The sequence below is a fragment of the Strigops habroptila genome, chromosome 2 (genome assembly GCF_004027225.2).
Source record: "Strigops habroptila isolate Jane chromosome 2, bStrHab1.2.pri, whole genome shotgun sequence".
Classification (NCBI taxonomy): domain Eukaryota; kingdom Metazoa; phylum Chordata; class Aves; order Psittaciformes; family Psittacidae; genus Strigops; species Strigops habroptila.
Genome location: NC_044278.2, coordinates 51387216 through 51414994, shown reverse-complemented (window position 1 = coordinate 51414994; position 27779 = coordinate 51387216). Strand labels below are relative to the sequence as shown.

Sequence of the window (27779 nt, the reverse complement as noted above, 5' to 3'; positions counted from 1 at the left end):
GAAAACAAATAACCCACTCTTCACATATATCAACTGAGGTCATGTTGACTTACAGACAGATAAGAAAGGAGAGGTGGTATCTTATCTTCTTTACATAAGGCAAATGTAAGTTAAGTATCAAATAATGTAAGGCAGTGAAATGTAACTTCTCCTTTGCTAAATGTGCACTAACTCTGCCTACAGATAGGGAATTCACCAAGAAAAAACTCCCATTTTGGGGACACATTTTTCAACTTTAATCAAAAGCAGCACACCAGAAGAACACAGAAAACCTCTCATCCACACACTCCCTCGAAATGTATATATTCCAAGTGTTATTCCTTGTCTTCAAGCAGATCACAAAGATGGTGGAACCTGTGTTGCTTCTTTCTCCCTCTGACATAGTAGTCTCCTCAAGATTTTCTGCTCATCTCTTTCTGCTTCAAATAGTTAAACCTATGAACCTACATGTACCTTTGGTCTTGATTCCTCCCTGTCCCATAAGGATCCCTTTGTGGTAGCATACTCAGAGAAATGAGGAAAAAGAGACTGACACTCCTCTGAAGTCAGAGGACGCACTGTGTCCTCAACCACAATTAATTACAATATCCAACAGAACAGGTGGGTGGCTCCACAGAGAAACTACAAGAAAAAGGAAGAATAGGAATGTACGACTCTGGTAAGGTCTAGAAGGTCAGGAAAAACGCTGAGCAGAGACCAGAGATGAGCAGAGAAAGCAGTCAGAACATCCTAACACAAATGACAATCAGAGACTGCTCTTCAGAGAAAACAGGCTTCTACTAAAGATACTACTGCAGAAGCAGAGGAATGACAACACAGAAAGAGAAAGGCTGAGGCCACCTACACAGGATGCAGACCGGGGAGGAGGAATGAAGCTGTAATGCACAATAGCAGCTAGGATCAAGTGATGTGAATTTGAAGAAGTCCCTATTTTTACGAAGAAGTACTAACATCTCCTGGAAAATCTTCTTGCCTTGGAAAGTATTTAGATATGAATCTTTGCTAATAAGACTGGCAAAACACAGGTGAATTTCTTATGTGGTCTACATCAGAATCACCGTGAACTACTTGTCAAAACAAAGATATTATGTGTGATACAGCAGATAAAAGATTAAAAACTCGTCATCAGATGAATGAGGGTAAATATTTGAATAGCATACAATACACATTTCATTAGAAAATTTGAAGATTTTTGTAATGCCAAAAAATGGAAACCTGAAGAATGGAAGGATTCAATATCAGTATATCGAGATTCTAAACAAACCTAATAATTAATACTATAGATCAAAAACCTGAAAAGCTCCCAGAAATAAAAAAATGTGCTGAGGGGAAAAAACAAAACAAAACAAAACAAAAATTACACAAAGCCCCCCCCCAAAAAAAACCAAAACACCTCTCAAACAAAGCAAACAAAAAAACACAAAACAAAAACAAACCAAAAAAAACCAAAAAACAAAAAAACCAACCACAATGAACACAATGAACAGACTGAAAACGAAAAGGTTAGACTCAGTTTGAATCAAAACACAACAAAAGAAATCTTCTGAAGAATTTGCAAACTGCTATGAGAAAGTCAGGAAGAATTAAACTCATGAAGCCCAAGCTCAAAACAGCAACACACACAAGAGAAATGCTGATAATGCAGAAGTGAGTGATTTGCCATGTTAAGAAATTGTGAATGGTAAATGGAACGACAAATCCCCTCAGGGAAACTTCAGGCCAGAAAGTAACAATACCAACAAAGCGCGTAGAATATGACACAGTAAAAATGAAGTACATAAGAAAGGCTAAGTCTAAGGTCAAAGAGAAGGGGAGAGAGTGCTGACCCTGTGTCAAAAGAAAAGATTGATTCTTAAATCAAGGATAAGAGAAAGGCCAAGTCTGAGATTAAGGAGGAGGAGGAAAAGGAGGACAAGATACAGCTAAAGGAGAAAGACAGCAGAAAAGGGAGGGGAAAAGGCCAATCTGAGATTTAAAAAATAAAAATAAAAAAATAAAAAAATTAAGGACAAACCCAAAGTCAAAGGAACAGAATCCAAAGAGAGCTTCAAGACCATGCTGAGACATACTGAAATTAAAGATCAGTTGGAATAGCAAGAACTCCACATAATAACCCTCAAGCTTGTCAAGGTACAGCATTCAAAGACTGTAGATAGGAAATCAGATTAATGGAAGACAGAATAATCCACCCAGTGGCATGAAGTTCAGACCATCTATTCAGTCCTCACTTCAAGTATACTGTTAAGTCCTTGGGCCTTTTAATATCATTTCTTTGTTTCTGAAACTAAAAGCAAGAACTGTACCAAAAGGCACTTACACAGCTACTACTGCAAGGCTCTTGCTATGCTTGAGGCAATGTTGACTATCAGTGTCACTTCCAAGTCATTACCAGTAAAGCAATTATCTTTGATGAAATCATATATGCCTCTCTGTGCATGAGCAACCTCTGAAAAACATATCTGTCTTTCTCCCATATGATTTTTTTAAGACCTAGATAATTCAGGAAAAAAAATTAAAATCTCTTAAAATTTTCACAGCCAGAAAGACTAGAATGACTGAACACTGCACGAAAAATCATACATGAAAACCATGTCATAAGTGAAAAAGTTCTTATATTTACTTCACACAAATCATGTGCCAGATACTATCATTGTTGGTTAATGCACAATCAAAATATAACCCACTGAGCTGTTTTTCACATACCTTCCCCCCAAAAATGCAGTGTAAGGTGAAAGAAATTGCAATCCCAGCAATCAAACTGAAATCAGCTCACCAAAACCTGTCTTGACTTAGGTCTTTGACTATCTAGCTACATAATTTTCCATTCCTATACTATCCAAACATCTTTCCAGCGGACAGGACGCGCAGGCAGGCTACTGCAGTTCAGAGTCGATATAACTGAAAAGTTTCCAGGGAATCAAGGTAGAGGGCCCCAACTGACAGCAACATCGCCAGAAGTTCTGAGACTTACTTCCCTGGAAAACTGAGCTCTTACTTATTTTCACCTTCTCAGTGTTTCCCAGCTCTTCAGGATGAAATTAAAACATTAGTAAATCAAACGACAGATGGCAACCCACCTCTACTGCATCTCCAAAACAAATATTCACTGGAAACCTTGCAGCCCAGCATGTCCCCAAGAGCACCACCAGCCCTGACTGTCCCTGCCCAGGCCCCTAAGGGCTACCCCACCCTGCTCAGGACCCAGGACCCCATGCCAGCCCCCCAGGGCCATCAGCCCCTGCCCCAGTGACACCACAGCAGGGCTGGTCCCCAGCTCCCCACAGCTCTGCCCTGCTGGGCCCATGTCCCAGCCCATTTCCTCATCCCCAGGGAGGTGCCGATGCCAGGGGACTGGAGCTGCCCTGGTGCCCCCGGCTGCCCTGATCCTGGATGGAGTGGGACAGGACCTGGCTGCCAGGCCCTGCTCTGCTGCCCTCTCTGAGGAGCCTCTAATACTCCTGGCTCCTCTGACGCCATGACACAGCATTACCAAGCTCAGAACTGCAAGTGAACTGTTGACATGGCAAAAAAAATCCAACTTTAATGAGAGACAAATGAGAAGCACATCCTTCTTGCAGCAGCTTGTCATCCCACCCATAACAGAATCACCAAAATCCACATCACATAAGCCTATGATATACTTTTACCACAGACACCTTCATGTAAACTATCTGGATTAAAAGCAAACAAACACACAAACAAAAACACACACCAAAAACTGCAGCAGAATAAAGTCACACAATCAGTCAAGAATGGAAACAACTAGTTATAACTGATTTTTTTTATAACATTCCTCTATTACCTTTTCCTGGTTCTCCATCCAGACTAACTAAAACCTCCGAGATAAACCTAAGTATTAAATTCCTTAGTTCCAATGAGTATTCAAACTTAGACTCCACAGAGACATGAACCTTACTATTGTCTTTATGTCTCTTTTCTGGAGAAGCCCTCATTTTCTGTTATAGCCTATATTCACATTTTTTACATGACTGAGCCACCTACTTAGCACGTATACCTGCCATACAGTTGCTGCATCTCAAATCGTCTAAATGATAGATTAAGTATGTTGTGAAAGGGGTCATATCTACATTTCCTTAGGAGGTAATACTCAGAACATTTGTTACTAGTAAGAGTTCAGTGTAAATTTTGCTGCTTTAGTTTCAGCCCCTTAAGAGATGGTCTTCTGCATCCAGAACCTCATCATTTTTTCCCCAACTATATCTGCTAGTAAAAGAAGTGATGTTAACTCTCTTTACAAACTTTGCTAAACTTTGAGATTACCTAACTGAAATTTTAACACAGGAACTTGTCTTAAAATTAAGCAATCAAAAATGAAATAAGAATTTCATCTTAATCTTTAGGCTTTCATCCTAGCAAAGCATTACATAAAGAAGGGTCAATGAGGTTACTGGTTCCATCTCTCTGCATTTTGTATTAGATCATCAGGTGAAAATAAATGTCTCAAACTGCAATGAATATATAGAGGTGATAGAGGTGGTCATCACTGGACCACAGCCTCAGACCACTTAGACATAATTCCCTTTCATTAACCTTGCCATTTTATCTCCTTCCCTAACACATCTTCTCTTTCCAAAAGGTATTTAATGATTTATTTCTTTATTTCTTCCAAGTACTTTTTAACCTGTGTAGAGATTATCATCACAAGCAAGGAGCAGACATAATCACATCCTACGTAGACCTGTAGACTAAACTCCATACAATTTAAACTGCAAGGAACGTGCTTTTCCAGCCTCCTTACTCATCTCAGAATGATTGGTGAAGAGGAATGAACAACATTATCACCAGTGCAGCTAGAAGCATTCAAGTATTGATTTCTCTAGAGATTTTTTTCTTAATTCAAAACTTTAGCTGATGAAGCAACTAATCCAGAATCCATTTCCAGGCATGTGGAGGACAAGGCAGTCACCAGTAGCAGTCAGCATGGATGTATCAAGAGCAAGTCATGCCTGATCAACTTTGTAAACTGTGATGAAAAAAGTGGCTTGGTAAATAAGGGGAGAGCAGTAGATATTGTCCAGCTGGACTTCAGTTAGGCATTCCACATAGTTTCCCATAAGATCCACATGGAGAAGCTGATGTTGTCTGGACTGGATGAGCAGACAAAGGCTCAGGGGAATCTTATTAATGTTTATAACTATCTGAAGGGAGGGTGCAAAGAAGATGGAGCCAATCTCTTTTCAGTCATGCCAGTAACAGGACCAGAGGCAGTGGGCACAAACTGAGACACAGAAGGTACCCTCTGAAGATCAGTGTCGTGGTTTAAGCCCAGCCGGTAACTCAGAACCACGCAGCCGCTCGCTCACTCCCCGCTTCCACTTTTTTACTGTGCAAGTGACTGAGTACTGGCACAGGTTGCTCTGAGAGGTTGTAGAGTCTCCCTCCTCAGGAATATTCAAACATTATCAGGACATGGTCCTGGACAACCAGCTGTAGGTGTCCCTGCTTGAGCAGAGGGGTTGGACAAAATGATCTCTAGTGGTACTTTCCAACCTCAACTAGTCATTCTGTGCTTCTGTGATCTGTAAATATATGCACCTTTTTCAAGAAAGACAGAGTATGCCATCAAAATGAGAGTCTTTCCTGACTCAAAGAAGCCAGACTTGTGTCACAAAGGCTATAGCAGATGTTCAGTGTTTGGTTATGTCTAATTCATGACAGTGAATCACTTCATCAATTACTCATATCATTATTTCTCCTTATGGAGCAGCATCATTTGGTATTAGCAATTGAAGACCAGCTTGAACTATAATCTCCCACATCTCTAGTGATTATCTTCATGCAAAACTGAGAAAAAGCATGATTCAAGACAAGTAGAACTGGGACTGAGACAGTCCTGTATCTCCAAGGGTTGTATTTTAACACTTTCTCACTTAATTTAAGTCTTCATACAGAATGACCTGCTTACTAATGGAAAGTCACAGAGTCAGAACAAAGGGAAAGAAACAGCTCCATCTTCTTCCAACACTACAAAGAACACAGTGACATGAAATGGGATGTAGTCACCCTTAATGCACTTTTAGTCTCCCTGCCAAGAAGAGAAGAACGCTTAAGTCTGTATCTGGCAACTAGAGCCTTGTGAGCAAACATACACACATTTGAAACCCACAAGACCGTGTTTCACATGACTGTTATGAGAGCTTCTCGAAGTCTGCAACTTAATGGCCCTGTTTCCACTGCCTTCCGCTAAGGCTCATTCCAACAGCTGTCTATGTCACAAGGTATCCTAATAAAACCACAATTCCTTTATTTTTGTATATGGACTTTCCTTACAACAGGTAAAGCAACTGTAAGGAAGGGAAATCAGGAAGAAAGGAGTAAAGGGGACTACAGAGCGGTTCCACATAATGGCTGAAGCTGTCAATAGCCCACTCTGCTCCACCTGTTCCAAATCCTACTCCAGCCTGCAGTCTAAATACAGACAGAATTTGCTTTGTTAACAATGAGCAACAACAGAAAATTATGGAAAATTTATATCTAAGGTTCCCATTTATCTTCCCTCAAATTCAATGCGGGAAAAAGTCTTTCACTGGAAACCTTTCTTCTTCTAATTAAATTCCATTCTGACTTATTTGGGCTGTACTTGAAACTATCAGTTTTCCCTTCTTCGCTCTGTTTTCAGGAAATTTCTGGCAGTTTACCAAAATCATAGTATATAAAAAAGCAAATATTTTAAAATGTATATCCTTTTTTACAGCCAAAATGTGACATAACAGGAATGATGGCAGCTGCTACCATCGTTACTGTTACATTGGGAGTTAATGAGGAAATTAAAAGAGAAGGGATCCTGTCTTGACAGGAACCTCATGACCAATCCCATTCCCTGATCTCAAGAAGCAAACGAGGCAGAGACAGGAGGCAAGATGGACTTTTTGGGACAGAAAACTATACTAAGTTCCCTCTACAACTGGGACTTGGCACCTGCAGTCCAACCTCTCACTTCACTAACAGATTACTGTCAGCTGAACAAAGTGAAGCCATGGCAACAGGCCACAATGAGTCTTGCAAGTTGGATTTTAAGGTGTTTTGCATAAGAGGTGGTAAATACCATCTTATGGGGTTTAGTTTTCTTTTCCTATAACTCACAATATTCTGTGAAGACCATATTAAAAAAAAAAATAAAATAGAAAAACAAAGAGTTGAAAGAACATTATTCATTTTTGCAAAGTCTTGAATTCAAAAGTTGAACTGAATTTACCAAAGCAATCTTAATTTGATTGCCTTATGATTTGATATTATTAAAGGATATAATTTGAAATTAAATTACCTGATTTTTTTAACTTAACATTCTGGATGCACAAACTTGAAGAATTTGTGTTTTTCTTAACCAACTTGAAATCAGTTACTTTGTAACATCTGAGCGGTTTATCTTTTTCATCTGAATTATTCTTGCAGGCTAATGTAAAATGAATAACAAAGCATATAATCATTCAACTCTTTATTGCCATTTGCTGTACATCTACTGCAGTGCAAATTATTTTAATTATTTCTCTCTCACCTCACCTTCTTAATTTGTTGGATATGCTAGAGGAAAAAAAAAAAGAAAATTAGAAAAAGGTTTAGTATATACCTATCAACCTTCTGAACATTTGCAATGGTCTAATAGCTTTCCCTTCATCCCTCTCCCAATTTTGAATATTACCTTCTCTTAAAACTAATATCTATCTATACTTACGTGTACCCACTTATATATGCTTACTGTAGCAAACTGATTCACAAGTTCCTTAAATAAATCTTAAATAAGTAACCACTGAGGCAAGAATTGAGTAGAAAACCCTATGTGCCTTCCTTGCACTTGACTTGTGGCTCTTTAAACCATATATGGGCAAGTGTGAATGTGACCCTAAATCCTTTTGATATTCAATTGTATTTGTGAAATAAATGCATTTTGTTTAATATTTTTACTTAGAATTAAGTCAAATGCACAAGGTTAAATTTCTTAATCATAACTTAATCATTCATTATAATTTTATTGTGTAGGATGAACCATGTAGCAAATGTTAGATAAAAGTTAAAAGTGATGAGAGATTCCTGGAACACCCACAAGAGAAGCATGAATCCCTGACATTGGATTATCTCAATCCTCACCTAATCAGCCACTCCATGTACTAACTGAATCTATGAGATTTAGAATTGTCCAAAATTATCACCAGTGTAGAATAATTAATTGAACAAGCTAATAACAAACACAGTAATAATAAAAGCCCTTAAATTTCCCCAGGGCAGGAAATCAATATATTAGTAGATTTACTTACTCTCCATTACATGAACTGAGTTGCCTAAAAAGTTTCCAGTGTCTTGGAATATTTGCTGAAGATTTCAAAGCTTCCCAGAAGTCTAATAAATCCTCTCGTCTTGCATCAGTGAGAAATAAAAAGATTTCTCTGTAGGGCTATGTATAAAGTCATTGTGTTCAGCTAGACTTTGCTTGCTACAGGCTGTCAGCCATCTTCAGATCTCCTGCCTGCAATAGCAATAGGTTATATCATATGCTGTTGATTACAGGTCATAACAAAAACAAATTTATGATTGTCATGAGTCCAGTATCTCTACTCTCCTTCCACTTGTCTGGTTGAGAAGCCAATTGCTTTTCTCTGCCCTGCTGTTACTTGGAAGAACAGAGATATTCAGGAGTGAATGAGTTATGAATATGTTGGCCTTTCAGTATTTTAGTTCCCCAAAATCAAAGAAAGGCTACAGTTGCTTTGAGCAGAAACTAAGAGATTGATCCAGAGACCTCTGAAGTCAATAAAAGTTCTCATGAGATCAGCAGACTGCAGAAGTTGGTCCAAGTACCCATGTCTCGTATTTGCTGTCTCATACTTGTCTGCAGCCTATTGGACATACAGTTTTGAGAAGAAATTCTGACAGGACATAGGTAACTATACTCAGTGGTAGCTGCTACTGGAAAATTATAAATCACAAGAGCATGGTAGTGACAGCAATAACTATCACAAAGTCTCAAGAGAGAAAGAGAGAAGCATTAAAGAGAAAAATATTTTAGAAGTCTCTTGCACAAAAGCAAAACTTCTGCCATTTTGCAAACTACAACAGAAATTTTACCTCAAAAAGCTGTAAGAACAGATGATATACCCTGAGTTATATAAAAAAACAAAGCTAACACGGATCAAACTAGTATATCACGTACTACATCGTGGTGCTGTGTGAAGACAACAGTTCAGATCCCAGAAGCTGAATGTCAGAGGACTTTCTGCCAGAGAAAAGCACCCAGCATCTGGAGGGCTGACCACCACTGCCACGTCACTATGCTAACACCTGTACTGAGTCCAGCCCTCCAAGTAACTTGGAGTTACTCATTGCACAATGCTGAAAAATTTGTAGAAGTACTGCACCGAGTACACAGACTCCAGAAACATACATGTCCAGTCAATATTAATATAGAGGATAATGATAAAGAGTAAGCTCACATCAGGCAGCTATGTGGCCTGATTTTCAGAAGCTTTGAAAAACTAATACCTCAAACAACCCCTCTGGTGTTAGAACACTGCAGCAATAAAACCCTAGTCTGTCTTGAACATTGCAAACTCCAAAAGTTCTGTATGTTATTTTTCACAATGTAATTTGCCTATTTGTGGAAAAATTTATCACTGTAGGTAGCTATGCTAACAAAGATATTCTGCATGAAAGTAACCATTTGAAGTTTTTACAAATAAACCTTATCTTCCACTAATACATAATCTAAATTGCAAACACATAAAAGCATTGCTGTTTGCAGTTATTTTTGATTCTTTTCTTCTATTAACTTGATGCAACTGAGACTCATAGATGGACAAGTGGTAAATGCCTCTGTTGTAGTAATCAGCTAGTTTCAGTTAATAATATAATTACTAAATCTCCTCAGTAAACAATAGGATATCATGGCAAAACCTTGTTGTTTTTGTTTAACAGAGCTCTTAATTTGAATTATCTCAGGGAAAACCTTATTTTTATTTTTTTTTTTACTAATATTCTTCAGAAGTTGAAAATGAACTTGAGATACTGAGGAAAAAACAACACATCTATAGAAAACACAGATCATATTCTTCTGAGATTATTGTATTTTGGACTATAGTATGTAATCACTTCCAAACATGTAAACAGAAATTGTTGCTATTCATTATCTATGCACAAAGAAATGTTACTGCTTCACTCAAGAATCTGACTGTGTGATACAAAAACAAACCTCCCTATCTGGTATTCAAGAGACAGATGTTCACAGTAAATGAACCACTATAGATGGCTATTTTTTTTTTTTTTTTAATTTGAGTTAGCATTTGTCTTTTTTTTTAATTACTAATTAAAAAAAAAAAAGGCTATTCATAAAAGCCAGTCAAGATTACCCAGTGGATACATGACGCAACCTTTTGCTTGGCAATAAAAAACTTAAAGCATTTAAAAGATCTGAAGAATACATACACATATGCATAGACATTTTTTATTAGAACTCCTTTTATTTGAAAAATAATTTTTTAACATGAGTTTCAATTAAAAAATTCCGAATGTGTCTAATCCTTCAGCCTTTTTCATGTGAGAAATATTAACTGTTGCTGCTGAACTGAGAGAGCTGTGCTGTAACAACCAGTATATTACCTATTCTCTTGACTGGTACCCTTTGGTAAAATTTTAAAATAGAATTGAAATATTTGAAATAAATTAGAGTTATATAACATGCTCAACCATTACTATAAATAATGAAGATAAGTCTTCTGCTTTATGAAAATTTCCATATTCCAATTAACTCGTAACGCCGTAAGAAAGTCTGGAGTTTAGGACGTTCAGGATTGGCTAATAATGGAAACTGCAGTTTATATTGCTGCTTTTGGAAGTTTACGTTTTGTGTCTTGAGTTTAGGCAGGCAACTTACATGGAGATTTTCCTTCTGAACCTATGACATTTTCACTGTCTATATTGTCCTCTAGATGTAAGTGTTCTATATTGCACTTTGCCACCTTAACAAAATTCAACCATGCCCACTGTTTCCTGCTTAGCAAAACTCATAAAGGAGTAAGAGATGGTAGTCTGAGTCCTTAAACTTTATCCACAGTAAAACATATTAATTATAATTATTTCCAACAGATGCTATGCCTACTATGAGAGGGTTTTTTCACTCCTTTTAAATTCAGAATAATTGAAAACCCTATGAAATGCCACAGATTTTTTTTTCCAAGATAGTGTCTCGCACAGAATGTACTCATAGATAACCAGCATATAAAATACTCTCTTTCTTTCATCCATAATGGTCTGCGTCCATAACGAGTAGCCTCTACTTTTCACATATGACTAAAACCACTGAATGACAATGTTGGATGGAAGAACAAAGTTTCTTGACGCACAATAATCCACAATAAACTGTGAACCTGCTACTATGTGAAAGTTCAAAAAGGGCTGATCATTCAGGCCTCTGATATGTGCCATAATAACCTCAAATTAAGGCCAGAGCCTAGACTATCAATGGCATTCAAGCATATCAGACATCCAACAATCCCACACCTTCATAAGGAAAATGTGTTTGAAAATGACACAAATGACCAAACATCAACAACTATACTACCATGAAAAGAGCAATCCTTTACGTTAAAAGGAGACCCGTAACTTTCACAGAAATAATGATAAAGGGCAATGGTAGGGGACCTTTGCTCCAGAAATAACACTGGTGTCTCAAGCAAGGCCTTAAAACAGGAAAGCCAACAGTACATAGCCTGTGAAACAACTTCAAATGACCAAGATAACATCTCTGTTCATTGATCAGGTTTCACCTTATTACTTACAAACATTAATCATGAGTGCTTAATCTCATGATCTCATTAACCTCATTCTAAAGACCTTAAAAAAAGTAAATTGCATCCCAAAGTTCTTACTTATTCCCAAAAATTGCAGTGAAAGGCTAGAGTAACTAGTTTGCACACACCTGTCTACAGTTTGAAATCAGGCCTCTGTGACATGCAAGATGAACCATCCCACAGGGAGCTCCAGCAAGGTCTTTCCTTAAAATTTTGAAAAAATCTTACCAATCATCTGCACATACTTTTAACGATCCTAACAGGCAGATCATCTGGTCAGCATGGGACAGTCTAGACTGAAAGAGTAATAAATGTTAAGTTTAATGTAGGAATGAGGCCTGAGGCCCTGAGCTATGTGGTGAAGGTATTAACATGGTGTGTGCAACACCCTGATAGGTGTAATTGGCTGCTAATAGAAGTCATTAGGTCATCAGGTGGAGGTGAGATGGTCCTTAATGCTGCCTCTGTCGGGTGGAAGAGGGAGAATGATGCTAACATTTCATGGTTCTGTTCTGGCCTTGCACAAGTCGCACAGCCCTCAAACAGAAACTCTTGTTATTCCTCATTTACATACAAAAATACACCAACGTGAGAAAGCGGCTGCCCCCACACCATCTATGATGGCAGCAGCAGGTGATTTGACTAGACAGGTTAGTCTCACCTCCATTTCTCTCAAAAGTATAAATTTGGTATTTGTATTTCTCTATAGCAGAGGGTGAGAATATGATCCCACTTTTCAGGTAACTTGATGGGCTTGCTCGTCTCCCTTTCCCAAAGCAGGGATGGATGCCTCTTTGGCAAGATTTGCGCCCCCAACTATGTCACATGATACCCGGGTGGAACTGAGCTTAATAAATTACCAATCACTTTTTCCATGTGAGCTCAATTAAGCAATGACTAGCTTTGGATTTTAATGCTAATACAGTAAGCGAATCTATCAACAGCAATTCTTCACCTGTATTTCTGTTGCTCTAATAGGTATTTGATAGAATTTTTTTAAACACAGCCTTACTGAATGCATATACAGTTCACAGTGGCAAACCCTGCAAAGATCTTTCATCAACCGTTAATAACTAAGGCACATGGTAAAATTATTTTGTTGTTCTTGGGTTTTTCCCCAGTTCTTATGTCAGAACAGTCCAGAACCTACAGTCACAATTTCTTAGCTGCTTCTGTTTGCATCAGCCAACCTCTAAGAATAACTGCTTGGAGACATCGAGCCACTGGACATCTGATCTCATGATCTAAAGTAGTTCTTGGACTATTAATAAACTTTTGCATTTCTTCAATGCATAGCTCTTTCAGGAAAGAAAACTGCAGCTAGGCTTAAAGATATGATTGAAAAAAATAGGACACTGATGGAATTAGTTTGGAAGACTGAATCAGTTGGTATCCAGCTCAAGAATTCTGTGGGCATTGCTGTTTGCCACTACAAAAGCCAAGACCATCAAGGATAACTCTGTACTCTCTGTGTGGCACCTCAGCTTCTATTGAATTTAGTCATCTGATCTTGCAACATCATTCCTTTCTGAATGTGGCATTTCTGGGAAGAGCACCAAGATATGACAGCCATCACTGTGTGTGTTGTTAATGCCTGTGGCTAGATTTTGTATTTTGGAATACCTTGAGGCATCAGGTAATGTGGATATTGGGCAATTCTTGTGGTGATTTACAATGTCACAGTGCATCTAAATGGACCATGGCAATTACTGTTTCATAAATGATGTAGTCTTAGGAGGAAAGGATGCCCTTCCTTCCAAAAGATATATAATGAAATGCTAGAAGTTATAAGGGAATACAAAGTCACCTCATACTTTGAAACAGTGTACAAACAAGTACTGGTTCTAGTTACATGAATATAGAAAAAAAATAAGGTAAACTGACTTTTTTTTTTCTTAAGAGATCACTAAATAGTTTAAAAATGAAGGTATTCTACTGACATACTATGCCTTGCCTAGAACAAGCTAAACAAACAAGCTAAAGATCATTGGAATTCTCGCTACTCTTTCTAAGGAAAAGGCAATATGCAGAATATTCTAAGCTATGTCCACATGATCCAAATTTTCATATCTTTGATGTTAAGCTTAAGGGATCTAAGAGGAATTTTTGATTCTCAAATGCCGTTGCCTTGAGTATGCTAGTACTTCAGTCTTGGTAATGCCAAGGGCCTGCAATTCGCAGCTCTGTAAGCTTTCCTCTGACACTGAGGCAGTGTTTTCCAGACACTCCATAGCAGTATTTTTCTTTTTCCTTTGATGTTCTCAAACTCCAGGTCTTGTGTTATTATTTTCACAGTCTTGCAACTGCAAATCCCAGCAGTTTCGCTATGGTAGGCACTTGTGGAAACAATTACCACTGCATTGAGAATGGTCGCTCTTTTGCCCACCCTTCCACATGAGCTTTCCTTACCTTTTGTTTTGTAGATTTTAGTTTATATGAGGGATAACCAAAATATAGTGCACAGCAAAACAGATAATAGCAAGATAAATGCTTAATAAATATTGTCCAATAACTGATTTTAATAACCAATGTGCAACACCTTAACCTAAAAATTACTGTATTGCTATCAGCACTTACAGAATAAAGAACTGAAACAACCAGTGGTAATTTTCACATGGTCTATTGTATACAGTGTGAGGGGAGAAGCATGCCAAAAAAAAAAAAAATCATCAACCTTGTCATCTTAGTTGTTTCCACCTGCTGCACCAGAGCAAAAGACCAGAGAAAGATGCTCATCTGGAACCCCTCACCATTGCCACTATTTTTCCTGGCCTGCCACTGGGGAGAGTCTGCCCTTTTCTTACCTCCTTCCCATTTGTTTCCTGTTTTTCTTGTTTTTTCTGGCTAAAGTAGCATTCACCATTTGCCTATGCTAATAAAACCTTGTCTATGTAAGCCTGACCCAATACCCTTTCTGCAAAAATACTTATAAAAATCTAGAATGAGAATTCTTTCCTATGTCTCTAGGCTGCCAGCCCAGGAGAAAGAAAAGAACTGAAGGCAACCAAAATTGTGGTGGATAGGCCAGAGTCACTCCTGGCATGACTTTAGTTACATCCAGATTAGAGAACGCAGAAGCATTTCCCAGTCTAAGTGCTGGAACTATATGCTGATTCTGTATCATATTCTTGCCCTCTCCTCTCTTTCCCAAAGTAGCCATCTTGTGCATTTCTGAAGCAGGCAGGATTGAGTGGTGTTGCAGGCATGGGGTTTTTTCAATCTAGATACCTGAAAACCACTTCCCCTCCTACAGAACATAAGCCAAATCAAAACTAAACAAACAAAAAAGAGAAGACAAAACCAGAAACTCACAAGAAATTTCATTCCTTTGCTCTCCCTCCTGCCTCAAAAAAAAACAAACACAAACAAACAAACAAAAAAACCTCAAACAACCAACAACCACCAACTGTTCTCAAAGATACATGAAAGGCTCTGGAAAGCATGTAACAGTCTAGATACTAGATTCTTTATCTTTTCTAACCTATCCTTTTTTTTTTTTTTTTTCCTTTTTTTTTTTTTTTTGGTGGAAAAAATATTTATGTTTTTGCAAATAAAGGCAAAATATTGTTCTACAAAAAATTGAGTTCTTCAGCCAAACTCTTTATCAATCTTCTCTAGAAAACTAATTCTAGGCTGAGATATCTCCTTACGTAAAATTCAGTGCTTATTTATTCATAGAAAGTATGTACTATAAATAATCAATCCTGATGTGTGTCAGAGCAGAAAAAGAAATTGCTATAAGGTAATAAAGTAGGTTGTAGTAGCTTCTTTTTCCTCCTCCATTTGATTTTTCATCTTCCTGTACATGAAAATTCTACCTGTCTAAATACAAAATCTGAGCACATACTAGAAGTTAGCATGGATTCATAATTTAAAACATTTCCACCTGAATTTAAATTTTGATTAAAAAATCTTCCTGTTTAACAAGAATCATCTAAAGGTGAAAAATAAATTTAAAAGATAATTTCATCTCTAAAAATCACTTAAGTTTTAAGCCTATTTACACATAGTAAAATGTGTATGTCATGTTCAAGAATCTCATTTTCACCACCTCCTGTCATTCACCTCTGTCCTTGTCTTGACTTTTCAGAGTCACCATGTCAAGAAGGTTAATGCAGTTACATGAATTTGTGATGGACCATTTCACTCACATTCACTCAGGCAAACATATATGGATAGCCGGTAAACAATTTACTCCACAGAGAACAAGTTCTTAGCTGAAAAGGGACCTGTGCCAAATTAATACATTAAATGATGAGATGTTAGCTGCAGAAGGAGGAGAAAAATCCTGGAACCTGACTCTTTTTTTAAGCACTCAATAATACTTCTAGACACTCAAATATTAGGCACAGTGCCACTGAAGCCAATAGTATAAACCAGCATAAAAACAGTGTTAATGAGATCTTAGTCATGCTTGCAATCTTTTAAATGTACAGCTCACAGCAAGAGAAGAAAAATGGCTCTTAGAAGTGATGATGTATGCATTATGTCCATTTATATGTATAGGGGAAATTTGTTTATTAAGGACATGAAAGAAAGGTGTACTCTGAGGAAAAACTGATTTCTACCGGCTGCTTTCTCACCAAAAATCTACCACTTTAATAGATGGTATTTTGGGCTAGGCAGAAGTAAATCAATATGATTTTGCTTTAAAAAGTGATTAGAGAAAAGGTTTGTAACTATGGAATATATCTTAGATATGAAGTAATGGTACAGCAGCCCCTACACAGACTTCTCATCAACTATTACATTAACATATTTGAGTGATGTATACGAGTAGGATGAAGATACATTTTACTCTAATTTTCTTCCCCTCGCCTCTCCATTTACCAGTGACAGAACCATCAAAACCCACGTAGTTTGCTAAGCCTGCCTTTATATAATCCTAGGTATTTTTTCACCACGTTCTGTATGGACTTCTTTGCAACACTAATTTCTCTGAGGAACTTCAGGTTAAAGTACAATTTGCCATACTGGGAAAAAACAAAATCAACCCAACAAACCAAAACAAAAAAACTAAAAAAAAAAAGGAAAAAAGACTACAAAAAAAAGCCATATACTTGATATTCAACAGAAAATACAATTTATTATGATTCTTTGGAAAAGTAGGGTAAAACTAAACAAACAATCCTAACTAGACATATATTCAGTGATGATACCACTGGGTATGGTTTACTTAAAAAAACTATGGTGATATTTTAATAAATGCTTTATTTGGACAAAAAAAAATATTTTGAAAGATTATTCAGAAGAAAACAGACTCAAAGAGAACAATATAGGTCCCTAGAGAGTGAGGATACTAAGAATCATATTTTGCCTTGATGCATACAGCAAATTTCCTTCTAAAATATTGCACTCCCTCAGACTAAACAAAACTCTCATGTCCAAAAGCATCACCTCCTCTTGTAAGTCTGCCTTGACTCATATCCCACTATTATAAGCTCTCCAGAATCCAGTACTGCCACTTCTCTTACTACTCTACTCTCCATGCTCTGCCTGCTGCCCCTAAGAGTCAACCTGTCACTCCTTTTCTTATATTCTCATTTTGTTTCTTTAGTGAGCACCCTGTACTTGTTTTGAGACTCTACTGAAACTGCAGGTGACTTCTTACCTCCTCCCACTCACTCTACTCCGTTATTATTCTTTTTCTGTGAAAGCTAATCACGTTATCCTTCTTCTGAAACTGGTAATCTGTCTATATCTCATTGCCTGTTTACATTCTCTGACTAGGATGTTCACCTTGAGGCAATGAGAAGGAAAACACCACAAGTTGAGGATGATATATAAGAGAAGGAGGGGTTTGGCCATTGAAGAAGCATCCTCATCTTGCACAGAGGAAAAGGTAAGAACTGCAATATGCAGTCGACTTATTTTAGACATAATTATGCTCACTGCTTAGATTTCAGGCCTTAAGAGGTAGAAGTGGTGTTACAAATGCTATCACTGCTGTTAACAAATCCATGAATTTTCTTCCAAAATGGAACTGGACCATCTCTCCATCATCCTTATTGATGCCTCTGGCTTCAAACAGTATCTTCTTTGACTTCACACATTTTAGTTCCTCTTGAATAAACCAGCTCCAACTAGTTTCAGAAAGCAGTGCACTATCAAGCCTAACCAAATGGTCACCCTCCGGGGCAAAAAGAAACTAAAATCTACCACAGAAGGATTTTTCTGTGAAGTGTTATGGTCCAGTGACCATTTACTCATATACCAAATGCAAGTTCCATTTAGTTTCCCATCCTTAACTAGCTAAGAGCTAAGAGAATTCGCACACTACCATTACAACCGCTCCCATCTCCTGTCCTTCCTACAGCGTTGCCAATATAACTTCTACATTGCTAATACCATTTCTATTGCCAGAACAAGAAACCCTTCACAAAAAGGCACTCAAATTCAGCATAACAGAACGGCTAATGCAAATTGCCAAGAGGTAATGGGGTTTCTGCTTTAGGTGTTGAAGCCATTGTCATCATATTAAGCAGTATTACACATTTAATAAGTCATGAATGAAAAGCACTTCAAAGGATCTGGAATGCTAAGACAAATTACAAAGTTACAGGAAAATAAAAAACCAAACAGACAAAGAAACAAACAAAAAACCTTGCAGGAAAGGCAGAAGTAGAGAAAATGAGAGATCCTAACTATATGTTCTAATTCCAGTTTTATGAAGCCAAAGCTCTTAGACAAGACAGATTTGGGCAGGAGGACAGTTCGCTGCAACTTCTTATTTCCAAGCCAAACAGGGAAAGAAAAATACAGACTGACAATTCCAAGGAGGAATATATATTTGCTACACTAGAGCACAAACTAAGACGGGCCAGCTCTTCTGGCAGGGAACTATTCTTGCTTGTCCTTTCATGCCACTCTATGACCATAACAACTCAATGTAAGATAATAGTACATGCTAACTGCACATTAACCTGCTACATTTCAGCAACATCTCGCCTCTCTACCAGATCGGACCAGACGAATCAATGCAGCATGCCTTTCACACTCCAGTAGTATAAAAATCTTACTGGCCATTATAATGTACTCTGTTCTTTAAATATAAGTACTATCAGGCCTACATTATCAAATTCCTAAGGCACTGTATCTGAAACATTACCTCTACGTAAAGATGACATCAAACCAATATAAACACCAAGCATTTATTGTCAAAAAACATAACTCAAACATGGTCCAGCTACAAGAACTTGGGGGGGGGGGGGAACATAACAAATGTAATATTAAACAAAGTAGTGTGTTTTCTTAATAACTGTTAACCTGTTTAAATTGAAGCAGTAGGTCCACCTATCATGCACTGTAACTTGTGCACCTGAATGAAAGCAAAGTATTATCACAATGAGCATGAAATTAATATGCTAGCTCTTCCCTAAGGAGATCTCCTCCAGCTCCACGATTAATTTCCAGTTATGCCACTTGGCATTATTTAATATGTCAAAAATAGTGGATCTACATCATCCGTCCCCCAATTCACCACCTGCACACTGGAATCTATACACACTGAATATATCTAATTTGGGCAGCAGACCTACTGCTGGTTATGTTAATACAAATTCACACCCTTGGGCACCCCAGTTCATCTGTCCAGCTGTGCATAATTTGCAGAAAGTTCTACTTCCCCTCATGCCATTGTGCATTGAGAACTTATCTTTATTTTCATGTATATGACGTAAAATGCAGTAGGCAGACATTATAATAATTACATAAGTGATAGAGATGTATCTGGCTTGGGAGACTCCAGCCAGCAAATCAGTGACTCTGTACCTGACTGAGAAGCAACACTGATTTATGAATGTTGTCTCAAAATACTGCCTTAAACTGTTTGCTCTAAAGTTTGGGTGATGGGTACACTTCATACAGCAATAACTCACTATTCTGCTTCCTCTGGTTGTTGCTAGAAACTTTTTTATTTGCCTGAGACACCCCATTAAATCCAGATACAGTCTTATTACTTTACAAACTTCAGAGTTTCAGTAATGGCAGATGTACCAAAGATTCACGTGGGCTTCACCTTTTCTTCCACAATTCCTCTGGAATCCAGGAGAGGATTTTTGCCCTTTTTTGTCACAATTGCCTACAAAATAATACTGACATCTATGATCCAAAAACAGTACAACTGAACATCCAAGGAGATATAACAATATTACAAAGCTAGTTTGGAGATAAGGCAAAAACTCTCATCAGCACCACCACACCTAACCAGATGACTGCATGAAAAAGTGTACAAACTGGATGTGTGTACTACATCAGTTTGGTTACTACCACATACCCAGCTTCTGTTGAAAAGCAAATCCAAGAAACTTCAGGGAGAAATCACAGACAGTAACAAGCCTGTATTTGACTTTATCAACAGACACCAATAGAACACGAGTTGAGACAGTACATGCTCATATGTCATCTAGGATACTTCTCTAGCGTACGTAATCATCCACACCTGTAAGAAGCTCCTCAATGAAGAGATGCAGATGTATCTATTTTTTCAGAGCCTACTGCTTCTTTTTTTACTTTTCGAACAAAAGTTTGATGGCAATTTCATCAGCAGAACTTAACATGAAGTTGGGAGAAAACGTCTAAGCTGCATGACATTGTCAGTTCTATGCAAATACTCCATATAATGCTATCCAAATAGTACCTACGCATAGGACCTAACCAAAAGCCTTTCAAATTAATAGGAATCTTTGCACTGAATCCAACAAGACCTTGTCCCATGACACTAATCTGTCAATGGTCTGTTAATCTCAGTCCTATTACACAAGTCTGTTAATATTAATGTTTTATGCTTAGATTCAATAAGAAAATGAGTAAAAATTTATTGTACATTAGGTAGCATATGGCTTATATGTTATATGGCCCTATATGAATAATATACTGATTTTGTTTATTTGAAAATACAGATCTGGAAATCATTCACAGTAGATCAGAAAAAGGTAAAATCATATCTGAAAGCATAAATATATTCCCTATATAATTTTCAGATAATTTGTTCTGTATATGCCCAAATGCTAGAAAGAGGTATTTCATTGATAAGAGATATAGATTGGTGGAGTAAAGTAAATAAAGTAGCAGAGAGAAAAAAAAAAAAAGTTTATTATCAGAAAAAATATTTTTAGATTTATAACTATACTACCGATAAACTTTGAGTAATTCCTTGCTGGTTTTAATAGTAGAGTACTGCATAGGGTCTGCAAAGAACTTTATTTACCAGAAAAGAAAACTGACTAGCACATCTACTTTGCAAGATTAAGATTTATGGAAAACTTACAAACTACATCTAAAATCAGGACTACAAAAGTAAGTACAAAATGTAGATACAGAAATAAAACACTAAGAATCTGGTTCCATTCCAAATTCTTTATTTAAAAATGAGGCTATCAGCTTTGTCCTTGTTTTATTACATTTGGATGGATAAAAGTAGGGCTTTTATATATCAGAAGTCAAAAGTATGACACATAATGTAGTACTTGTTTATTGGAATAGAATAGGTATTTGGAACTAATTACTGCACAGTCTGTTTTGGAATAAAAAAACTCTAAACAAAAGTGTTATTGAAGTTCATGAACTCATATTCTACCAGAGTTCAAAAGCATAAAAGAAATTCTGTTAGAGAAAATGTAACTAAATTATTTGAGCCCTCTCCATAGTATTTCTAAACACTTTTTTTTTTTTTGAAAGAAGACTTGTTGCTATTAAACTGACTATTTTTTTTCACTAAGGGTCCAAACTGACTTCAAAACATAAAGAAACTTGACCTTCAACCCACTGATGTCTGGCAACAATATCACAAAATCACCACATGATGGCACTGATCAGTATGGCTGCTCAGTCTTACTTGGAAAGACCATTAACTTGACAGCAACACTACAGAGCACAGTCCCAAGAGTTTGAAGATCTGTTCCTTCCAGGTCTGTACCGGGTCTGTGACTACTGACCCAGTCACTACAGCAGTAGGCATTTCCAAAATAATCAAGCCATTATACCACTTCAAGCAACACTTAGGGACAGAAATCTTATTTACTATCCTCTTCCACTTCTGGCTGTACTAGACCTCTCCTAGATGACAGTGACTACCTCCACTTGGAGGACAAAGGAAAGGTCTTACCTCTGGACTCATTTGCGCTGAGAAACAGTAGGCTATGTATTTTTGTCTACTGCATTCAATAGATGTAAATCTGAAATATACTGCTAGATGAAAGTCTGCTACCATCAAATCATGCCACTACTATTTTACCTATCATGGTACGGTGAAATATTGAACTGGCTTAGTCTCAATGATTTGTGTAACCAAATCTCAGGGTTTTTTTCTTTTTAATTTATTTAAATTATATTTATATACAAGTAAATAAAAATGAGCTAATTCATTCTATATATGAAATCATAACAGCCACTGCAGAATTAGTAAGAGTGCCATTCATTTTCAAGGCTTACCTCTCTTGAAAGGCTCAGCCTCCCCACCAAGTTGCAAATCTCAGTGAGCACATAAATAACAGAAGACAGACAAGCATGGAAAATCCTAACCCTCTACGGAAGCTAGTCAGAGGCATATACTTAATGAAATGTATCCTATGACACTGAGGGGTGGGTGGGCTCAGCACAGAAGACAGACAAAAGGAAGAACCATGCATTGTGACTACAATTTATTTTTAGATTATTAGAGTACAAATCTGAGCATTCCTACCTAGGGATCATTCCAGCATGTGGTCATGCATTTGGTTTGAATTAGCCATGCCACTGGTAAAGCCCAACTGCAGATCTCACAGGAAAAGCCAGTGTTCTACATGGGCTGCTTCTATTCAGGTCCTCATGCAAGCTATGCATGCAAGCCATAAAGTAACCTGCTTCATACACAGCTTATTTTTAATATCAGAATTCATCTCCATTAGTGTACATGGATTAAAGAGGGTAACGTTTGCCTGTAACATCTTCCAGAATAATTTCCTACCTTTAAATTCAACCACTGCGAGCTGTCTATAAATCATATTTTTCAATTTTATCTTCTCTACCTTTATATCCATTTTCAAGTTGTTTAAAGTCGATTAGCATTGTGCCCTATCTCACTGCAAATAATTTTTCCAAGAGTATTGGGGGAAAAAAAAAAATAACTTGTGTTTTTTCCTCCACTGGACAGCAAGTTGTTTTTTTTTATTTTGGTGTTCATGGAGTTCTTATTGGTGTGGAGTTTTGGTTTGTTTTTGTTTGTTTTGGTTTTTTTCCTCTTCAAATCCAGTCTGGGAACTACTAAAACAAATACAATGAGAAGTACAGAACTATTAAAAGTTGACAGAGTACATAACCCTGTCAGGTATGAGGACTGAAATGGCCCACAGCAGAGATGCTTTACAAACATTGTTTTAGAGTACCTGAGTTAAACTGTGATAGAGAATAGCTGCAGCTAGACATGAGATACTTACATTGATTTGCGCAGCTTATGTTTAAGCTTTTATTAGGATTTTTTTTTTTTTTAAGACTCACAGCCTTACGATTCAGTGCACATAACTAAGCAACCTTATGCGTGCAGAAAAGATCCTGAATCTCAATGACAAGTCTTCAAGTGACAGAATGACTAAATTATATGCTGGTTATAGCATGATGCTTATTCCTGTCCTACCCAGGTGGAGCTGTTCTTTACGCTATGTGATTCAGCCATCAAATAGCAGCATGCGTGTTTGAAAGGCCAAGAGGAGGCTGTATTGAGAACCTGTCAAAAACAAATGTGCAAACCTCTATGCAGCCGTCAGTAAATGCTCCTTGAATCACTCTTTTGTTAAATAAAAAAAAAAAAAAAAAGCCCAAACAAATCCTTGCTTCTATATGATATCTTTTACACAAAGCTGCAGTTACACAGCTTTTCTTTCTGCCTCTTGTCTTCATCTCTCTGTGACAGGTCTTCAGCTGAAAGATGCCTATTAAGATAGACATTTTTATCAAATGTAAAAATTGTCAGGTGAATGATCTGCCCAAGAACATAGGATCAGCTAAAACGATAAAGTATTTGAAAGAATATACAACAGATAGGCTAGCACAGCATCTCCAGTAAACCTACTGGTTTTGCCACTTGTCTTATTTTAACACAGTTGGCCTGTTTCATTTACACTATGAGGCTTGGTTTTGTTTGCTTGCATTGTGATACCTTTAAAATAAATGACACTTCACCACTGACCACTGCGTTTTACTGATCAAGAACAAACACTAGGAATTTCTGAATTTACAATCTACATATTTGTGATACAGCACTGCATTTAAAAAAATACCAGGCAAGTAATCACGCCCTCCAGAAATGAAGAAGGAAGAAAACGTGTATTTTCTTGTCTTGTTCTCAAGTAGAGACCAAACCTAAGGGCCATTAAATTAAATGAAGAAAAAAAATTAAAAAATTTTGAATTAGCTTTGAATTAGAATCCTCTTGAGGACCAAGACATTTTGGATGCCAAAATGAATTTCAGTTTTAGTATCTGGTACAACTTATTAGACGGTAGTTGCATACAGTATACCAACAGTAACTGCATCTGTATGATATACAGCCATATGACTAGAGAAGAGAGCAATAACAGGTGTATTTACACACAAAAGGGTAATAGTTTCAAGATTATAAAAATGAGGTCAAAGTTACGTTTCATTTTATATTATTCAGAGAAAATTGTATGCCATCATAGATCTTGCTGTTTTGAGTTACCAGAAACTGCACGTCATGTTTTCATGTTCTCAGTCTTTAATCTTTCGCTGGAATATGACTCATAAGACCACGCATTCAACCCTCTACTCCGTAGTACAGGCAAAAATATTTGAAATGTCCTGCCTTAACAGACCTCTATATGGATGCTACTTTTATAGAAGAGCACATAGGTGATATTAATAGAATATTGAATGCCTATGTTGTAAGCAAAATGAAAATAAAATGCAGGGTTCATTTAATATACAAAATCAGCTGAGTTTTACAAAGCAGAGTTGTGTTCATATCTGGGACTTAAAATTAGTGAAAATTATTACTTCTTTTCTTACGGTGACAGAAAAATCAGTTTATTTCTTTAATGCTAACAGGATTTTCCATTTGATAATTTTTAAACTTAATTTGTGTCCCATGGGATGTGGACTACTGCCCTTCCATTTAATGAGATATCTAAATTAGCAGTTATATTTATGGCTTGGGAGGAGAAAAATAAGAGATTTCCATTTACTGCTTGTAAATTCATCCAGTTAACCTTTGCTTTCTGATCACCTACTTCTAACCATACGCATGTATGCCCTTAACACTATCAACCACTTAAAAATAAACAAAAAAAAAAGTCTAGAATTTTACAGGCATTTGCTTCCAACACTGATCAAATACGGCTAAAGAGCTCTCTTCTCGTTTTCCTTTTTCTTTTCTTTTTACTTTCCTTTTTTTTTTCCTTTTATTCCTCCCCCCCTCCCCCTTTTTTTTCCAGTGATGGTTGTTTTTTAAATACAAAACATCTAAACTTGCATACGCGTTCCTGCCACCCTTAGGACAATAAGTAGCAGTAAGTACCTCCGCACATTTTGCCTCTAGACGCAAAAACTGACCACAGGTATCCCGCACCACCATCAGTTCAAGCCGCTGCCACCTGTCCCTGCTCGCTGCAGCCCGGCCGGACCCGGCCTGCCCCTGGGGCGAGGGGCGCTCTGCGCCCCCACCTCCTCTCCGGCACGTTTTCCCCCCTCCCCGCGCTCACCCCCACCCCAACAGCACCGAACCCCCCGGCCCCAACGCGCCCGACCCGCCCCAACAACGGCGCGACCCAACGGCGGGCGCGGGACGGCCCCTGCGGTGCGGGAGGCGGCAGCGCGGCTGGTAGGGCCCGCAGCGCCACCTGGCGGCCGCGCCCCGCCGCTGCCGCACCCGCGTCCCCCGCAAACTTCTCTTCTTTCACCGCACCCCCCCCCGCCCCAAACGCCGCGCGCCCGAACCAGCCAAGTGTTCCGGCCGCGCCGCCGCCGGCCCTCAGCCCCGCGCGGGGCACTGGCACCGGCCCGTTCCACGCGACACCCCCACTCCGCAGACGCTGCGCGGGGGCGCGCTCTGTCCGCCCCGGCCCTCCGCGCCCGCGGAAACGTGTGCGGGGTGTTGGGGCTGAACGGCGGCTGCCGGCGTCTCCGCTGCTCACCCCCACCCCCGCCCCCCATTCCAACACCACCCGTGTGATGGGCCGGTGCCGGGCGGGCGGTGGGGGCTGCGGGGCCTTTCCCCTGGGAAAGGGGCAAACCGCGGCGGCGCCTCACACCGCCAGCCCCCCCGGCTGTGCGGAGGGACGATTTACTGTCGAGCTGGCGCTGGGGGGGGGGATATCTGTCTTCGGGGGGGAGCAGTGGGGGTGCCTTTTTTTCTTTCTTGTGTCCCCCCCCCCGCCAGGCTCTGCGCACGCTGTCTCTGCCCAGCGCCGATTCCCCCCTCCATCGCGTGCAGATAATCTATGCCCACCACAGGAGCGGGCGTTTTACCTCAGCCCACAAAGGGAAAAAGGAGGGAAAAAGAAGAAAAAGAAAATAAAGAGGGGAAAAAAAAAAAAAAAAAAAAAAAAAATAAAAATGGAAGGCGGCAAACCCCAAACCCACCGCGGTTTGGCTAAAGCCAAAGCGGGTGAACCGCTTAATCCAAGAAGACACAGAATTTCCACCAAGCAGCAGCCTCCCTCGTTCTCCCCTCCACCGCCGTCCCCCTTCTGCCTCTCTGTGGTTGCGGTGGTGGCCAGGGAAGTGGTTAACCAGAACCCTACGTGTTGGTTTTGTGTTTCCCCGATAACCAGAGGCACACACAGGGCATGAGGTACCGCTCGGGCCCCTCTCCCCGCTGGCAGGAAACTGTAGCTTCGCTCTTTCCCTCGCTGCCTGTACTGCAGATATTTTTTCCCTGAGCTCCTCCACATTCTTCTGTTTATTTGGCTGTAAGGCAGAGCTACTTTGTAAACATCTCACACAGAACCCCAGAGCCTTTCCAAATAGCTGATTGCAGCAAAATGCCTACAAACAAATTATGGTGCACGGGGGGAATGTAGGGGACGAGACCGGAGCGGATTTAAAAAAAATGAAGAAAAAAAAAATTTGCATAAATATGCATATGTGACGAGATCGCAGATGATGGTGGAGATGGCAGAAAGAAAGTATCGCTTTATCACGATGGCAAAAGTAAAAGCACAGACGACTGCAGCAAACTGCTCGCCCTTTGCCAGAGTAGCAACTGCAACACCTCTCCCTCTCCCCCACCCTCGTCGGGGGGAAAAAAAAAAAAAAAAAAAAAAAGGTGGGGGGAAGCAACAGAAAAAAATGAAAATGAGCACTCGAACGGCAAATCCAGCACTCCTACCTTAACACCGGAATAGCTGCAGAAGCACAGCGGTCTTTTTCACACAGACGGGTTCTTTCAGGAAATCCTCTCGGGCTATCATGCAGCCGGGATTATTCACACACGGTTCCTGCTCTCCTTTTTGGAATCCAACGCGATTCCCTTCTCCACAGGAATGCAACGATGACGGCGGGGGGGGGGGGGGGGGGGGGCGCGCGGAAAAAAAAATTTTAAAAATAACGACAAGAAAGACAGCAACACTGGATTTGGAGGAAACTCGTGTTCTCGGCTGTAAGCGACCTACATTCGGGCAGAAAATTCATTGCAATCAGTGCGAGAGGGAGAGTTGGGTCTGCGAGCCGGAGCCGTGATTGCCTATGCAGACAGACCGAGCCGGGGAGAGACTGATCTGCAAGGCGAGGCGAGCTGGGAGGGAGAGGGGGGGAGAGGGAGAGGGGGGAAGAGCGGGTGGGGGGAGAGGTCCAGGCTGTACCAGGCTCTCTCCTCCTGCGATTGGACCAAACTGAATGAAATTTGCGAAGCCGGCAGCCAATGGCTCCCCGCCGCCGGCCCCATCGCTACAGAAACCCCGTCTCCATCCTCAGCCCCGGGCTGGGAGCGCCGCAGCCCCGCGGAGCAGGGGCCGGCCGCCGGCACCGGGGGAGGGGGGGGCCTGTGCA

At 39.2% G+C, this 27779-nt stretch overlaps 1 protein-coding gene across 6 annotated transcripts in view; it reads right to left on the bottom strand.

Annotated features, from left to right (window-relative positions):
* The window catches only part of NLGN4X (neuroligin 4 X-linked), a 178584-nt gene extending 151052 nt beyond the window's left edge, over positions 1-27532 (bottom strand). For 4 of the 6 annotated variants that reach the window (XM_030476300.1, XM_030476304.1, XM_030476307.1 and 1 more), the window contains exon 1: positions 27121-27520. The gene's annotated coding sequence lies outside the window, so the exon portion shown is untranslated. Of the gene's footprint in view, positions 1-8273; positions 8483-27120 lie in introns of all 6 variants that reach the window. The other 2 variants (XM_030476301.1, XM_030476305.1) reach the window with 2 other exon arrangements.
* Positions 27533-27779: the final 247 nt, after the last annotated feature.